General features: G+C 39.2%; 1 protein-coding gene and 1 non-coding gene across 8 annotated transcripts in view; one reads left to right on the forward strand and one right to left on the reverse strand.

Moving 5' to 3' along the window:
* The window catches only part of LOC113219520 (DNA repair-scaffolding protein), a 457,358-nt gene that overhangs the window by 242,667 nt on the left and 195,460 nt on the right, over positions 1-19,231 (forward strand). The window lies entirely within an intron of this gene.
* On the reverse strand, positions 18,885-18,992 carry LOC111525282. Its single transcript, XR_002726042.2, has one exon. It is a non-coding gene; the product is annotated as a U6 spliceosomal RNA (small nuclear RNA).

Raw genomic sequence — 19,231 nt, forward strand, 5'->3', positions numbered from 1 at the left:
CCTGAATTGTTTAATTTTATGCTTGTGTCAAGCAAGCTCCCAGAAGTCTGGCTAAAGAGTAGTTTGTTCATTTAAAAATCTAGCCTTCAGAATCTTTGTAGCATGAATATTTTTCTCTGTCAGCCTCAGAGCCAATTCCCACCCCTTTTGGTCTAATCTTTGGCAGCACAAGACCATGGGCTGAAACTGGCATGAAAATTCTTAACTTACTCCTTTCAAAAAAGAAGCCAACTGTATTTAATGCTTTGTGTAGGCTATTTCTTTTCATCCTTAACACAAATGGAAGGGAGGCATTATTGTAAATTTGCAGATGGGGAAACTGAAGTCATTGAGGTTAAATAACTTGCTGAATTCCCACTACCAGTAGATCACAAAGCTGTGTGACACTAGGCATGACTTCCCAAAAGAACCCCATCTTGTCATCCTATAATCTGTAGATGAAAGTAGGGTTTGCTGATGGCCCTGAGAAAATCTTAACAAACTGGATGAGGCTCAAAGACTTTTCCAGGGATATGACTCCAGAACTGTGACCTTCCCTTTGTGTGTTCAGCATGACCTCGTCCTGCTGCTTCATATGGCGTTGATGTAAGTGTAGACATGGCCTTGCTCTGAAGAAAAGTAAAAAGGCTTCACTTCTTTAGAGGAAAATGCATGTGTACCATTTTGAGAATGAATGTTGGATCCAAGACGTCTGACAATAGAGAGGCTCTGAAGAATGGGGTGATATATCACAAAGATTGGACGGGATCCATGTATGCCTCTGAACCCTTCCTTGTTTCTATCGGCTGTTCCAAGGGAAAATTTAGGTCAATTTCATTCAGTTTTACTAGAGATTTAATTGGACATGCTTTGGCTAGTCAACTAGTAATAACCATGTTTCACATTTCTTCCTTTCTTTACTGCTTTCTCCTTAAGGGCAAATAATTAATACCAGAAATTTCTGTCTTGGGTATTATGGGATGCGTGTGGCTATAAATGAAGAAATTACAGAGCCTACATGGAAGATAACAGAAACGATACCCAGTTGTTTTTTTTGTGATTCTTTTTTTTCTTTTTTTTTTTTTTTTTTTGAGACAGAGTCTTGCTCTGTCGCCCAGGATGGAGTATAGTGGCGCCATCTCGGCTCACTGCAACCTCCACCTCCTGGGTCCCCATTCAAGCAATTCTCCCGCCTCAGCCTCTGGAGTAGCTAGGATTACAGGCACGCACCACCATGCCCAGCTAATTTTTGTGTTTTTAGTAGAGACGGGGTTTCACCATGTTGGCCAAGCTGGTCTTGAACTCCTGACCTCGTGATCTGCCCACCTCAGCCTCCCAGAGTGCTGGGATTACAGGCGTGAGCCACCGTGCCCGGCCACTCTTTATTTTTTATTTTCCTCTACTCAAGACAGCTTAGAAGAGAGATCCATTTTGCGTTTGGATTCTTCTAGTTAGTTTTGAAATCTAATCAAGATTGGGGAGTATTTTGTGTTAATGAAGTATGTTCCTAGTTCTTAGAAATATATGAATGAGGCTGGGCACGATGGCTCATGCCTGTAATCCCAGCAGTTGGGGAGTCGGAGGCGAGCGGATCACTTGAGGTCAGGAGTTTGAGACGCCTGGCCAATATGGTGAAACCCCGTCTCTCATAAAAATACCAAAATTAGCCAGGCATGGTGGCGGGTGCCTGTAATCCCAGCTACTGGGGAGTCTGAGGCAGGAGAATCGCTTGAACCTGAGAGGCAGAGATTGCAGTGAGCTGAGATCGTGCCACTGTACTCCAGCCTGGCAGCTTGGGCGACAAGAGTGACAGTCTGTCTCAAAACAAAAAGAAAAAAGAAGAAAAGAAATATATGAATGAGCAGGAGAAAAAGAACTGTGATACTGAAGGGGTCAGCCTCTCCTGCTGTGTTCCACTCTTACCAATGAAGCTTGTGCTTTGACTCCAAGATTTCTGCAGCATCCACAATAAATACGTGACTGTATTTTGTATCTACCCACATGTGTTTTCCCTTACATGGTGTCTTTCCCTAAATCTGTGAAGGAAATAGCTGTTTTAAAGTTCATTTATTTTCTCCATTTGGTTGTCAGCAGCAGGAAAGGCTGCTGAAGGATCTGAGCCAGTGTGGGAATGGGAAGGGCCTGTGAGCTCTTAGGGAAAGAGGAAGTCTCTATGTCCTGGTTACTGGCGTGACCCCAGGAGAATGACTCTCCCACCCTCTCCTCCTGCCAAGGTTGGTTAGGGTTCAAATGTGTTCCTATCCAAAATCACACATTGTCACTGTGTGGGATGCACAATATTCCATTGCTTTGCTCTCTTAAAAAAGACAGTTAAAAGTAAGAAGTATTTGTTGCAATTTTTAAAAACATGGTTTTTAAACCTATTTTTATTATTAATTTTTAATGCTAAAAGCATTTTATTTACCTAGGATTCTTGGTTTTGGATAGGTTTTATTTTTTCTTTAGGTGGTAGTACTTTGTTTCTGAGAAAGCTCTATATTATGCATTATTTGTGAAATCTCTAGTAACCTCATGATGTTTCTGTCACATTGTTTTAAAAGGAATAGTTTAAAGATTTACAGTGATCTTTGTGCACGTGTGTGTGTGTGCGCGTGTGTGTGTGGTTTTCTCCCTCCTTCCTTCCTTCCTTCCTTCCTTCCTTCCTTCTTTATTTTTATTATTATTATTTTTTTTAATTTGTTTGAGTCAGGGTCTCCCCCTGTCCCCCAGGCTGGAGTACAGCGGCACAATCTCGGCTCACTGCAGCCTCGACCTCCCAGGCTCAGGCGATCTCCCACCTCTCAAATTGTTGGGACTTCAGGCATAGAGAGCCACTATGCATGGCTTTTATTTTTTAATGCAAGTGTTTCTTTTGGAATTTGAACTTTAATACTACTTTGGTGTGTTTTCACCTAAATTCCATTTTGTGAGCTTCTTAGTATTTGATTGAAAACCTATTTCGTTTTACTTGACCCTAACCAGATCAACAAGATAAGGATATTACCCAAAGGTGGTTTCTAGTAGGATTGTGGCCACAAACATCAATTCTGTAGCCAAGTATGGACTAATGTGGACTGAGAAGTTGGCTTGGAAGAAAGACGCATTTCCACCTAGTCAGGGACGTTTGAAGATTATGCATGTTTTAAGGGAAAAGGCCTGTTGAATGTGGAGAGTACAAAGGTATAACTGTCACTTGAGCTTTTTAGAAGTCCTTCGATGTAGCTGCCAACTTAAATAAACCACCTCAGGTCCAGCCAGTACAGCAGCTCTGTTTTACCTTCATTGTGAGTCTGTCTCCCTGCTAGCTGGTGATGGGGGTCAGGCTGGATCACGGATTTGACCACCCTGCACCCAGGCCTGCCCCTCTTTTCTCTGTTACATAGTGCTGGGCAGCCTCTGGGGGGCCTCACCGATTTTTGTTTTTTAGTGGTGATAACAGCACGATCAGCCCGCAGCCGTCTCAATAAGAAGTACTAACTTCCTCAGGAAAACAGAAGTGTGGTATGCACCATTACATAACCCAGTTTCTCTGGTGATACAATTTTAGTTTTTGAGAGCTGTTTTGAAGTCTTCCCACAGAACTGCAGGCCTCTCTGTTTTCCTGTAAGAGGTGAGGAGATGCCAGTTTTGTCCATACACTCATGAAAAAACACAGTGATGGATTAAGTGTCCTGAAGTGTCAGAAGGATACCTGGTGTGGTAGCTTCTAAAATACCACTAAAAGTTATTTTAGAGATGAATTAATTAGAATTAACACCTGAGTTGGGTTACCAAATGAAATAAAGGGTGCCAGGTAAATGTGAATTTTTTATAAACTACCAGGCACATGTATACTAAAAAAAAATATTAATTGTTTATCTGAAATTTACATTTACCTGGGCATCCTGTATTTTATTAGGTAAATCAGGCAACTCTCCACCTGAAACTAGATTATGCAAACTAAGAATTAACATAAAAAGTACTGTCATTGTGTGGATGAGAAATCTCCTCCTCCTCCTCTTCTAAACCAGTTTAGGAAGCCTGTGCTTCATCATTTCTCATATACTCTCCTCCCATGTATATCCAGATTAAAATGTGTATATCTGGCATGTGGCTCACTGTTTCACATGCCTAACTGCAAGCCTTTGGTATCCTATTGTCGCAGCACCATTTTGGTGGGTCAGCCATGGGCAGCAGGTCCTGACCTCTCCTGACCACCTCCGAGGAACTGCAGACTCTCAGCATTTGCGTGTGTTCCTCCTCAGAGCCCTGGGACAACCCTGGCCAGCTGGAGGCAGAGAGACAGGCACGTAAACCTCCTGGCATATCTTGGGGATGCCTGGGCCAAAATATGCCACTGGCCTAATTCTCTGAAGGTCTCAAAGCATTTTCATATTAAGTTATTCAAGTGACCCAGAGAACAAGAAAGGAGTTGCTACTACATGATGTCAGAGAACACTCAGAGGTTTGAAGGGAATTGGGAGAATTAAGTAATTATTAATAAATTCTAAAACTTTAATAATATTCAAAGGAGAAATAGTGGAACTAATATTTTGTACCAAGGGTGCTAGTGTTGGGAATTCAGACATCTCCTGCAAAATATTTCTGATACAATTTAGTAAAATGTAGTTTTTAGGGGAGACCTTTTACAGAAGGAAGCTTTTATTTCCAAAGGACTTCATGAAAGGTGTAAAGGCCACACTGTGAATTAGGGATGACACACCCTGTTTTGAATTGGATTTCCTGCTAGTTCTGATCCGAGGCATTCTTCCCGGACTAGGGTGAATTCAGTTCCAGTGTTTGCTTGTAAAACTGAATCTGGTCATTGTATTTGCAGTTTGGCTTCCTGCCTGCTGTTAAAGTACAGAGCAAACTTCAGCTCGTTACTCCCTATGATTCTGTGTCCTCCTAAAGAGCAGGGAAAGAAGAGGGGAAAACCCAGGGGGTGACTGAGTTCATTTACATGCCGTGCCAAAGGGCAGCTGCTTGCTGCCTTGTCATCACAGGATTCTGTGGAGAATCCTGATATTCCATTTACCAGAATAGGAGACAGCCTGGAAAACAAACAAACAAAAAAAGTGTCTTTCTTTTTATGGTTCTAGCTGTGGCATTACTAACTGAATAATCTACTTTCTTTTCTTTAACAAACATAGGTGAAAATTTAGAAAATTTTATGTTCTCTCTGTTTCCAAAGTTTTCTGTATGAAGAAAGAACTTATAAAAAGAGGTCACCACCAGGTGCAGTGGCTGATGCCTGTAATCCCAGCACTTTGGGAGGCCAGGGTGAGAGAATCACTTGAGGTCAGGAGTTTAACACCAGCCTGGCCAACATGGTGAAACCCTGTCTCTACCAAAAATACAAAAATTAGCCAGGTGTGGTGGCGTACGCCTTTAGTCTCAACTACTTAGGCCACTGAGGCAGGAAGATCACTTGAGCCCAGGAGCCAGTGCACTCCAGCCTGGGTGACAGAGTGAGACCCTACCTCACAAAAAAAAAAAAAAAAAAAAAAGTTACAAGGTGGTAGCACTGCTGGCTAGTTAGAGCTGGCTGTGCCTATTGAATTGTCCTGAGAGAACACCAGGTTGTGTATATGCTGTCTAGATTTGTGGGAAGTGTCGGGGGCTTACCCCTTTTCCCTGCAGTTGTAGAAAATGTGATGCAGTCTTCTCAGTGTAGTTCCAGCCACCTCATTAAGATACCTGGCAAAACTTGAGTGTGGATCAAAAGGAATCCAGAAACATATAGTGGCATCAGCCTATGTGTCCTTAGGAATCTTGTATTCCCCTGAGTTAAACTTAGAGCCTCTGAATTTGTGGAAAGGACAGAGAGGAAAGATGTTCTGTTGTGGGGCTGTTCCCACCCTCGGCTTCCTCACACTGAGGCAGTGCACCCAGTACTGAAATGAGGAACATTGCAATGATGCCTAGGGTCAGCAAGTGACCTTGCTGACATCACAACATGTGCATTTCTCACCGTTCTTGGTTATTTAATTCTGGTCTGGTCCATTGGATTAGAGCCAGATTAAACATCAATAAATTTTGAGTTTACTATTAACAAAGAGTGGAGTCCTGCTACCTTACTGTTACTTTGCTAAGTGCTAAGAGAGAAATCAGAAAATTTAAGGCATGGATTTTGGTCACAGGGAGCAAAATCTAGTCTTTATTGGCTAAGAAGCCTTAAAAACCACGTAACTGTCACGTAGTGGCAGACCATGAGCAAAAAGAAAAAAATGAACCCAGCTTCTTCTTGGCTGTTTTATGGAGATGGTGCATTCAGCTGCCTAGTGTTTAGAGGAACCAAATGTACAGAAATGAAACCGTTGAGGAGATTCCCAGAGCTAACTGCAGGGTGCTGCAGGGATGTGGCAACTGAACATCCAGGAACTGTAACAAGACGGTGTTTAAATAGATAAAAATGAAGCAGTCCAAAGCAGGAGGTTCTGACTTCTGGTTTCTAGTCTGGCGTGTAATGCGGGTGGAAGTTGTCACTCCTATCTTCACAATAAGAAAAACCTGAACAAACTAAAAATCAATGGTTTTTAGCTTCATCAGAGAATTGTCACAGAACAAACAACTGCCCCCAAATTGGAGCAAACGACAGGCAAATAAACAGAGAATCACAGCTTCCCAGAGCAAAAGACCTGGAGCAGAAGTATCCAGCAGAACCCAGAACCAGCCTAAGAAAACTTCAGTTGTTTGACGCATTGCCAGAGGCTCAGTGTGGACAAGCTTGCAAGTTACACTCCAGGGGGTCCTGTCTTGGGGAGAGTGGGCACACTTTTGTTTTATGTTTTACCTTCTATGTCTAGGAACCCTGCTAGTTTCTCACTGTGAAGATCAGGAAACAACCCGTTGTGCTTGTGTCGGGGGAAGGGAAAGGTAGCCATTTAACAGTAAACTGGAGCATTCAGCCCTCAAGATAAACTATTTTACCAGAGTCTAACCAATTGGGGTTTTATCAGAGCCCAGTTAACTTAGGGGGAAGGAAAAACACCAACACCAACTCCAGATTTCCTCCAGCCTTCCTGTTTCTCTGGGGAGAAAAAAGATCAGAAGCACCTGTCAAGATCACAGCCCAGAGGCACAGTGGGCTTACTAAAGACCTAGACCTCATCATAGGACTATAGAATACCTCCCATACCCTGATACCATACCACCACATTAGCAAGGCTCCTGTGTAGTAACAGAGGAATAAAACGGAAAGAACTGAGCACCTCAGACCTTACTTAAGAAGAAGGCTGTAGAGAAACCCAAAGATAACAGGGGAGACAAAAACATGGACACCAGAGAAAATTTTAGCTTTGGAAAACACTATAGCAAACAATAAAAGACAGCCCTTCATTAAAATCGCCAGGTCAACCAGATGTAGCCTCTGTAGGTGTTGTCTTGGCTACCAGCTTAGGATCAGTATGGTTCGCCAGATGGCCCCCACTGGTGCCAGTCTTGGTTGGGTTCACCAGATGTTGCCTGCGGGCTACTGTTTTATTTTTCTATTTCCATCTTTGGACAGAGAGCTACTATTCTTTTATTGGACGTGAAATGGTGAAGGCACACAAGCATATTGCTGTCATTGTTTTCTGGCTTTCCTAAATTACTTTTACCAGTGGTGTATCTTTTTTTAAAAACTATCTACTTCGAGATGGTGTGTCTTGATTGACATCTCATGGAGAAGTGGATGGGGAAAATACTGATTCTGTGGAAAGACTCTCCATTAGTGGCTTGCTCGTCCGGCTCTGATCTTTCTGTTCCAGGACTCTCCCTGTTTCAACAACAGCAACAACATGATAATAACAAACCTCACATATGTTGTTCCACTGGATAATTGTAATTTTTAAAAATAAATCGTTATAAAACCAAGAACAGTTTCATCACTTTTTTCTATATAGCTGTTCACATGGGGCCAATCTGTCTTTACAAAAAAAAAGTGAGTAAAAGAATCCTTGATACTTTCCCCTTCAAGTCCAGCATCTGCTGATTTAAATACATATCTCATGTAAAATGGAAAAGGAAAAAAACTTTTAAAAAGGGAAATTTTAAAACCTTTTACTAAAGATCTTTATACTGCAGTCTGTCTCACACAATATGTCATGTCTGGCTTTCAACAACAAAAAATTACTGGATATTCTAAAAGACAAATAAGTCACAGTTTGAAGAAACAGAACAAGCGTTAGAACCAGATTCAGATTTTGCAGAGATGTTAGAATTAATCAGACTAGGAATTTTTTTAATTCCTAAGATTAATATGCTAGGGGCTCTAAAGGGAAGATTGGACAAACAGGCAAGAAAAGGTGGGTAAAGGAGAGAGATGGAAACCCTAGGAAAGATCAAAAGGAAATCCTAGAAACCAAAGGCACCATAACGGAAGTGAAGAATGCCTTCGATGGACTCATCAGTAGACTGGACACGGCCACTGAAAGAATTCGTGAGCTTGAAGAAATGTCAACCAAAACTTCCAAAACTAAAATACAAAAAGAAAAAAGAGTGAAAGAAAAAAACGGAACATAATATTCAAGAACTGTGGTACATTTGCAAAAGGTATGGCATACGTGTTATGGGAATACCAGAGGAGAGAAAACACAGGAAGTCAAAAAAAGAATTTTTCCAGAGTAATGATATGTTCCAAACCATAGATTCAGGAAGCTTAAACAGCAACAGAATAAATAAAACAATATATAAAACAAAATCTACACTTAGGCATGTCATACTTAAATGGCAGAAAATTATAGACGAAGAAAAAACACCAGAGGGGGAGCTGGCAGAAACATACCACCTATAGCGGAAGAAGGATAAGAATTACATCAGACTTCCCTTCAGAAATCTTGCAAACTAAAAGATGTAGCACAATATTTAAAGTATTAAAGGAGGCCGGGCCCAGTGGCTCAGGCCTGTAATCCTAACACTTTGGAAGGCTGAGGCGGGAGGATCACAAGGTCAGGAGATCAAGACCATCCAGGCTAATACGGTGAAACCCCATCTCTACTAAAAATATAAAAAATTCGCCGGACATGGTAGCACGCGCCTGTAATCCCAGCTACTCAGGAGACTGAGGCAGGAGAATCGCTTCAGCCCAGGAGGCGGAGGTTGCTGTGAGCTGAGATCGCACCACTGCACGCCTGGGCAACAGAACGAGACTGCATCTCAAAAAATAAATAAATAAAATAAAAAATAAAAGTAAAGTATTGAAGTAAAAAACTCACCAACTTAGAATCCTATATCTAGCAAAAATATCCTTCAAAGGTGACAGAAAAATAAAACACTAGCCCAGACAAAAACTGAGACAATTTGTCAGTGCTAAGGCTACCTTGCAAGAAATGTTAAAAGAAATTATTCAAAAGGAAGGAAAATAATATAGGTCAGAAATGGAGATGTACATAAAGAAAGGAGGATTATAAGTGAAGGTAAAATAAATGTAGGTAAAATAAAACCTCAGTTGATCTAACAGATAAGTTAGTTTAAAATAATAGCTAAAATGTATTCAGTGGTCATAGTTAATGTATAAATGAAATGAATGACAACAATATTATAAGAGATACAAGGAGAAATTAGAAATATTTTGTTATTGTAAAGTACTTGTGCTACCTGGGGAGTGGCATAGTGTTATTTAAAAGTGGACTTGAATTACTATCAAATGCATATCAAACTCAAGAGGAACCACATAAAAAAGTAAAAAAGGAAGTACAATCATGTATCACTTAATGATGGGGATATGTTCTGAGAAATGCATTATTAGGTGATTTCATCATTATGCAGACATCATAAGGGCAGTTACACAAACCTAGGTGATATAGCCTACTACACATCGAGGCTGTATGGTATAGACTACTGATCCTAGGCTACATACCTGTACAGCATGTAACTATACTGAACACTATAGAACACTGTAACAAAATGATAAATATTTGTGTGTCTAAACATACCTAAATGCAGTGGCTCATGTCTGTAATCCCAGCACTTTGGGAGGCTGAGGCAGGCAGATCACTTGAGGCCAGGAGTTCGAGACCAGCCTGGCCAAAATGGTGAAACTCCAGCTGGGTGTGGTGACACTCACCTGTAATCCCAGCTACTCAGGAGGCTGAGACACAAGAATCACTTGAACCTGGGAGGTGGAGGTTGCAGTGAGCTGAGATCGGGCCTCTGCACTCCAGCCTGGGTGACACAGTGAGACTCTGTGTCAAATGCAAAACAAAACACCTTTAGAACCATGGTGTCAGAAAAAAAATAAACATATCTAAACATAGAAAAAGTACAGTAAAACTATGGTATAAAGGTTAACAATGGTGCCTCTCTATAGGGCACTTACCTGGAAAGGAACTTGCAGGACTGGAAAGTTGTTCTGGGGTCGGGGGCCGTAAGTGAGTGGTGAGGGAATGTGAAGTTATAGTACATTACTGTGCACTACTGTAGACTTTATATAAACGCTAAACACCTAGGCTATACTAAATTTATAAAAAAGCATTTCTTTAATAATAAATTAACCTTAGCTTACTGTCACTTTTTTACTTCATAAACTTAATTTTTCTTAACTTTTTTATCTTTTTGTGGTAATATTTGGCTTATAACACACATAGTACAAAATTATTTCAAAAATATTTTTATATCCTTATTTCAAAATTTTTTTCTATTAAAACAAAATTTTTTATAACTTTTTTTTTAAGAGGCAAGGTCGTGCGTCCCCCGGACTGGAGTGCAGTGGCGCAGTCATGGCTTACTACAGCCTCAAACCCCTGGGCACAAGTGACCCTCTCACTTAAGCATTCCAGGTAGTTAGGACTCCAGGCATGTGCCACCTCACCTAGCTACTTTTTAAAAATGTTTCTCGCTGTGTTGCCCAGGTTGGTCCCAAACTCCTGGCCACAGGTGTTCTTCCCACCTTGGCCTCCCAAAGGGATTACAGGCATGAATTACTGTGCCCACCCTTTTTAAAAAGCTTGTAAAGCTTTTTTGCTAAAAACAGAGATACACAAACATTAGCCTAGGCCTACACGGGGTCAGGATCATCAATGTCACGCTGTCTTCTGCCTCTACAACTTGTCCTACTGGCTAGCCTTCATGGGCAATAATGTGAATGGAGCTGTCATTTCCTATGACAGTTCCTTTCTTCTGGAAAACTTCCTGAAGGACCTGCCTGAGGCTCCTCTTCAGATGTCATTCCTTTTAGAAATATATCTATGGTGGATCACTTGGTTTGTTGCTTTATCATCATAGATTTGCTTATAAGCAGAGAATACACTGTGAACATTCCTCAACATTAATGAAAACCTTTTAGTACTGGGGTTTATGTTTTCAGAAGACTTTAAGGAGCATGTTGAGGTCTGTAAAAGCTTCTGCTAAACCCTTCACTGGGAATTTTCTTGGGGATTCTACTTCTGTTTCTTCTCCTGCAGTTTCCTTTTCTCTTACCTCTTCTTGAGATATGCATTCCTGTTCCAGTTCCAAGAAAGCCTTATTAGTCAGTTTCTCAGGACAACATCACTAGGCGATAAGAATCTTTCAGCTCCATGATAATCTTAAGGGACCACTGTCATATATGTAGTCTGCCACTGACTGAACCACGATTATGTGGCATACAACTAAAATTATTACATTAAGAGAAGAAAAAAATGAAATCACATAAAATGGCCAATTAAAACTATAGGGAGAAAAAGAGTGGAATACAATAACAGAAAGAACAAGGGCAAATAATAGAAGACAGTAACATAGATATTAGTCCTGCTAGATCAATAATTGCTTTAAAGATCAGTGATCTGAACTCTAATTAAAAGATAAAGATTGTCAGAGTGATTTTTTTTTTTTTTTTTTTTTTAGGCAGAGTTTGGTTATTTTGTTTCCCAGGCTGGAATGCAATGGGTCGGCTCACGGCTCACTACAACCTCTGTCTCCCAGGTTCAAACAATTCTCCTGCCTCAGCCTCCCAAGTAGCTGGGGTTACAGGCATGCGCCACCATGCCTGGCTAATTTTATATTTTTAATAGAGATGGGGTTTCTCCATGTTGATCAGGCTGGTTTTGGACTCCTGACCTCAGGTGATCCACCTGCCTTGGCCTCCCAAAGTGCTGGGATTACAGGCATAAGCTACCATGCCTGGCCCAGAGTGGATTTAAACAAAAATAAAACTCAATGCCTATAAGAACCTCATTTTAAATATAAAAACACAGATAGGGATGCTAACATTGATAAAAAGAAAGCTGGAGTACCTATATTAATTTCAAACAAAGCCAACTTTAGAGCAAGAAAAATTATCAAAGATAAAGAGGGAGCATTACATAATGAAAAAGAGGTCAGTTCTCCAAGATGATGTAACAGCCCTTAATGTGTGTTTATGTGATAACAGATTTAAAACACATGAGACAAAAAAAACTGATAGAACTGCAAAGAAAAATATACAAAACCACTATTTACAGCTGGAGACTTCAGCACTCTTTTATAAGTAATTGACAGGTCCAGCAGGCAGAACTCAGTAAAGTCGTTGTTGAACTGAACAGCACAATCAACAGAATCTAATTACATTTATAGAATACTTGATTCAACAGCAGCAGAATATACATTCTTCTCAAGCTCATGCAGAACATTCACCAAGGCAGACCAAATTCTGGACCATAGAACACACCTTAACAAATTTAAATGATAAGATCATACAGAATATGTTTCAGACCATAATGGAATTAAATTGGAACTCAGTAACAAAATACTTGAAAGTTAAACAGTACACTTCTAACACACATCAAGAAATCTCAAGAGAAATTTAAACTATTTTAATCAAGTGAAAATGAAAATGCAACATAACCAAATTTGTAAGTTTCAGTGAAAGCAGTGTAAAGAAAATTTATAGCATTGAATGTACACAATAGAAAAGAAAAAATATTTAAATCAGTAAATCTAAACTTCCACTTTAGGAAACCAGAAAAAGAAGAGTGAATTAAATCATAAATAGAAGGAACAAAATAATTTTTACCAATAATTAATAAATAAGATAATTAAAATTCTCAGCTCAAAGTGGATTAAAGATTAAACATAAAATCCGAAACTGTAAAAACCCTGGAAGACAACTTAGGTAGTACCATCCTTGACATAATAATGGGCAAAGATTTCATGAGAAATATACCAAAAGCAGTCACAACAAAAGCAAAAATTGACAAGTGGGATCTAACTAAACTAAAGAGCTTCTGCACAGCAAAAGAAACTCAAAGGAGTAAACAGCCTACAGGGTGGGAGAAAATATTTGCAAACTATGCATCTGACAAAGGTCTAATATCCAGCATCTATGAGGAACTTAAACAAATTTACAAGAGAAAACCCCATTAAAAAGTGGGTAAAGGACATGAATAGACACTTCTCAAAACAAGACATACATGTGGCCAACAAGCATATGGGGAAAAAAGAAAACCTCAACATCACTGACCATTAGAGAAATGCAAATCAAAACCACAGTTACATACCATCTCACACCAGTCAGAATAGCTATTATTAAAATGTCAAAAAATAACAGATGCTGGCGAGACTGCAGAGAAAAGGGAACCCTAATACACAGTTGTTGGGAGTGTACATTAGTTCAACCATTGTGGAAAGCAGTATGGTGATTCCTCAGAGCTAAAAGCAGAACTACCATTTGATCCAACGATCCCATTACTGGGTGATAACGGTTTGGCTCTGTGTCCCCACCCAAATCTCACCTTGAATTGTAATAATCCCCACGTGTCAAGGGCGGGAGTAGGTGGAGATAATTGAGTCGTGGGGGCCGTTTTTCCTATGCTGTTCTGGTGATAGTGAGTGAGTTCTCATGAGATCTGATGGTTTTGTAAGTGATTGGTATTTCCCCTGCTGACACTCATTCTCTCTCGTGTTGCCCTGTGAAGAGGTGCCTTCCACCGTGATTGTAAGTTTCCTGAGGCCATCCAAGGGCGGGAGCAGGTGAAGGTAATTGAATCATGGGGGCCATTTTTCCTATGCTGTTCTAGTGATAGTGAGTGAGTTCTCATGAGATCTGATGGTTTTGTAAGTGACTGGTATTTCCTCTGCTGGCACTCATTCTCTCTCCTGCTGCCCTGTGAAGACATGCCTTCCAAAATGATTGTAAGTTTCCTGAGGCCATCCCAGCCATGCAGAACTATGAGTCGATTAAACCTCTTTTCTTCATAAATTTCCCAGTGTTTGGTGTTTGTTCATAGCAACATGGTAACAGACTAATACACTGGGTATATACCCAGAGGAATATAAATCATTATACCATAAAGACACATCCATGTGAATGTTTATTGCAGCACTGTTCACAATAGCAAAGACATGGAATCAACCTAAATGCCCATCAACAGTAGAGTGGACAAAGAAAATGTACATATACACCATGGAATACTATGCAGCCATAAAAATGAACAAGATCATGTCTTTTGCAGGAACTTAGATGGAGCTGGAGGCTCTTATCCTTAGTGAAGTAACACAGGAACAGAAAACCAAATACCACATGTTCTCACTTATAAGTGGGAGCTAAATGATAAGAACTTAAGAACACAAAGAAGGAAACAGCAGACACTGGGGTCTACTTGAAGGGGGGAGGGGGGGAGGAAGGAGAAGAGCAGAAAAGATAACTGTTGGGTACTGGGCCTAATACCTGGGTGGTGAAATAATACATACAACAAACCCCCATGACACATGTAACCTCTGTAACAAACCTTCACATGTACTCCCAAACCTAAAATGAAATTGAAAACAGGAAATTAGAGAAAATCAACAGAAAAAAAAAAGTTGGTTCTTTGAAAGATTAATAAAATTGATAAATGTGGAGCCAGATTAAGAGAAAAGGGAAAAAGACAGAAATTACTAATATCAGAAGTGAAAGAGTGACCATTACTACTGATCCCATAGATACTAAAATGATAATAAAATAATATTTTGGAAAATTCTGCCCACAAATTCATTAACCTAGTGGAAATAGACCGATTACGTGAAAGACACACTCTACCAAAACTCATACAAGGAGAAACAGATAATCTGAATAGACCTGCATTTATTAAGGAAAATCAATAATAACCTTTCCAAGCAGAAAGCACCAGACTCAGATGGGTTCACTAGTAAATTTTACCAAACATTTAGGGCAGAAATTATACCTATTTTCTACAGTCTCATCCAGAAAATAGAAACAGAAGGAATATTCTATAATCCTTCCCAGAAAATAGAAACTTAAGGAAACACTTAAGCACTAAGTGCAGGAGCAAGACAAGGAAGGATGCTCTTTTCACCACTCACAGATTGTGAGGGATGAAATAAAGCTGTCCTTATTTGCAGATAACAAATAACTAATTCTGTGAGGCCAGTATTAAAAATCAGGCAAAGACATTATAAGGAAGGAAAACTAAGGACCAGTGTCTCTCGTGAATGTAGATACATAAATATTTAACAACATATTGACAAATCAAATCTAACACATATAAAAAGAATTATCTACCTTGACCAAGTTTACCATTCAAAAAGCAATTAATGTAATACATCACACCAACAGGCTAAAGAAGAAAAATCGTATCTTATGAATAGATGGAAGAAAATGATTCGACAAAATCCAACACCCATTTTTGATGTTTAAAAAAAAGGTCAGCAACTAGCAATAGAAGACACATCCTCAACTTGTTAAAGAACCTCTTCTAAGAAACCTGCAGCTGACATCATACTTAATGGTGAGAAACTAGATGTTTTCCCACTAAGAACAGGAGCAAGACAAGGAAGAATGCCCTTTTCACCACTCACAATTGTGAGGGATGAAATAAAGCTGTCCTTATTTGCAGATAATATGATTATGATTATGTATGTAGAAATCCCAGAGAATCACCAAAAAAATTCCTGAACCTAGGAAGTGATTATAGCAAGGCTGCAGAATATGTTAACATGTAATAGTTACTTATATACTAGCAATGAACAATTGGAGAATAAAAACAATGCCATTTACATTTGCATCAAAAAATCAAACAGGTATAAATCTAAATATATATACATATAAAACATCTACCTGAAGAAATGTACAAAATTCTGATGAAGAAATCAAAGAAGAGCTAAACAGTATATTCCATGTTCATAGATAAGAAGACTCAATGTTGTTAAGATGTCAGTTCTTCCCAACTTGATCTGTAGATTCGGTGTAATTCCAATCAAAATACCTTTAAGTTATTTCATGGTTATCAACAAACTGATTCGAAAGTTTCTGTTGAAATGCAAAGTACCTACAATAACCGACTCAATACTGAAAGAGAACAAAGAGAACTGACATTATCCAACTTCAAGAATTATTGTAAGCGAGGCAGTGATACAGGCAAAACAATAGCCAAATAGGTCAGTGGAACAGAATATAGAACAAGAAATTGACGTAAACATAGTCAATTGATCTTTGACAAAGAAGCAAAGGAAATTTAATGGAAAAATAATCTTTTCAAGAAATTGTGGTGGAACACCTGATCATCTACATGAAAAAGAATGAATCTAGACACAGATCTTACACCAAAAAGCAACTCAGAATGAATCATAGACCTAAATGTAAATTGTGAAACTATAAAACTAGAATATAAGATAGAAGAGAATCTAGATGATTTCAACTTTGGCAATGACCAAAGGCACTATCTGTTAGAGAAAAAGTTTACAAGATGAACTTTGTTAAAATTTTTAATTTTTTTTTTATTATACTTTAAGTTCTAGGGTACATGTGCATAACGTGCAGGTTTGTTACATATGTATACTTGTGCCATGTTGGTGTGCTGCACCCATCAACTCGTCAGCACCCATCAATTCATCATTTATATCAGGTATAACTCCCCAATGCAATCCCTCCCCCCTCCCCCCTCCCCATGATAGGCCCCGGTGTGTGATGTTCCCCTTCCCGAGTCCAAGTGATGTCATTGTTCAGTTCCCACCTATGAGTGAGAACATGCGGTGTTTGGTTTTCTGTTCTTGTGATAGTGTGCTAAGAATGATGGTTTCCAGCTGCATCCATGTCCCTACAAAGGACGCAAACTCATCCTTTTTTATGGCTGCATAGTATTCCGAATCAACCCAAATATCCATCAGTGACAGACTGGATTAAGAAAATTTTTAAATTTTGCTCTGTGAAAGATACTGTTAAGACAATGCAGACAAGCCATGGACTTGGAGAAAGTCTTTACAAACACATATCTTGTAAAGAACTTGTACTCAGAATATACTAAGAACTTTAAAACTCAGTAAGAAAACAGACAACCCAATTAAAAAATTAATAAAAGCTCTGAACAGACAACTCAGTAAGAAGATGTACAGATGGCAGATAATCACATTAAAAGATGCTTAGCATCATATGTCATTAGGAATTGCAAATTGAAACAGCAATGAGATACCACTAGACATCTATTAGAATGGCTGACAGTCAAAACACACAATACCAAATGTAGGGAAGGATATGGGACAACAGAACTATCATTCATTGCTGATGGAAATGCAAATTGGAACAGCTACTTTGGAAGGCAGTTCAGCACTTTCTTACAAAAATACACATATTACCATATGATCCAGCAATTGCACTTTTTGATATTTATCCGGATAATTGTTGAAAACATATCTATACATACCTGCACATAAATGCTTATAGCAGCTTTATTCATAAATGCCCAAAACTTGGAAGTAACTGAGATGTCTCCAATAGGTGAATAGATAAACATACTGGTGCTTATTCATCCACACAATAGGATATTACTCAGTGACAAAATGAAATGAGCTGTCAAGCCATGAGAAAACATAGAGGAACCTTAAATGTGTATTGCTAAGTGAAAGGAACCAATCTAAAAAGGCTGCATGCGGTATAATTCTAACTGTATGACATTCTGGAAAAGGCAAAACTATGGAAATATTAAAAAGATCCGTGGGGGTTAGAGGGAGGGAGAGATGAATAGGTGGTGGACAGGGTATGTTTAGAGCAACGAAACTTCTGTATGATACTGTAATGGTGGACACGTACCATTATACATTTGCCAAAACCCATAGACCTGTACAACAGAAAGAGTGAACCCAATGTAAACTATGAACTTTACTGAGTAATGTGTCAATATTGGCTGACCAGCTGTAATAAATATATCACATTAATGCAAGATGTTAATAGGGAAACTGAGATAGGTGAGAGAGTATATGGGAACTCTCAGTATTTCTGCTTAATTTCTTCATAAACCTAAAGCTACTCTAAAAATTAGTGTATTTTTTAAAGAATGAAAAAACAGGGCCAGACATGGTGGCTCACACCCATAATCCCAGCATTTTGGGAGGCTGAGGCAGGCAGATCATTTGAGGTCAGGAGTTTGAGACCAACCTGGAAACATGGTGAAACCCCATCTCTACTAAAAATACAGAAATTAGGCCCAACTACTCAGGAGGCTAAGAAAGGAGAATTGCTTGAACCTGGGAGGCAGAGGTTGCAGTGAGTCGGGATCGTGCCACTGTATTCCAGCCTAGGCGATAGAGCTAGACACTGTCTCAAAAAAAAAAAAAAGAATAAAGAAAAAACAGGAGTTCCCAGAGGTTGCTGAGATTAACTTTGGAAGGAGAAAATACTATGAAAGTAAATTAAGGCTGGGCATGGTGGCTCACGCCTATAATCCCAGCACTTTGGAAGACCAAGGCAATGGGTCACCTGAGGTCGGGAGTTCAAGACCGGCCTGGCCAACATGGTGAAACCCCGTCTCCACTAAAAATACAAAAATTAGCTAGGGTGTGGTGGTAGGTGCCTGTAGTCCCAGCTACTAGGGAGGCTGAGGCAAGAGAATTGCTTGAACCTGGGAGGTGGAAGTTGCAGTGAGATGAGATCATGCCACTGCACTCCAGCCTAGACAACAGAATGACACTCTGCCTCAAAAAAAAAAAAAAAGAGCTAAGTAAGTTAATGTTCATTGTCAAAGACTGCTGTTTTTCTTTTCTTTTTTTTTTTTTTTTTAAATACGGAACACTTCACGAATTTGTTTGTCATCCTTGCGCAGGGGCCATGCAAGACTGCTGTTTTTCTTTCTCAGTTTTGAGCTTCTTTATTCTGGTCCTAGTAATTATATTTAATATTTGAGTTTTCAGTTTTTGCCTCTATAAATTTGATACAGCTGTCTGTCTTGCTTTATAAAAAAAGAGAGTAAACCAAAGCCTTCAAAAGGAAATTTATATAAATTGAATCATATTTTTCTCTTTATGAATAGATTATTTTTTCCAATAATAAGGGCAAGAAATGATTATTGTGGGATATTTGTTTTGGTTTTGTTTTGTTTCCTTCTTTTTTTTTTTTTTTTTTTTT

The sequence above is a fragment of the Piliocolobus tephrosceles genome, chromosome 7 (assembly GCF_002776525.5).
Source record: "Piliocolobus tephrosceles isolate RC106 chromosome 7, ASM277652v3, whole genome shotgun sequence".
NCBI lineage: Eukaryota > Metazoa > Chordata > Mammalia > Primates > Cercopithecidae > Piliocolobus > Piliocolobus tephrosceles.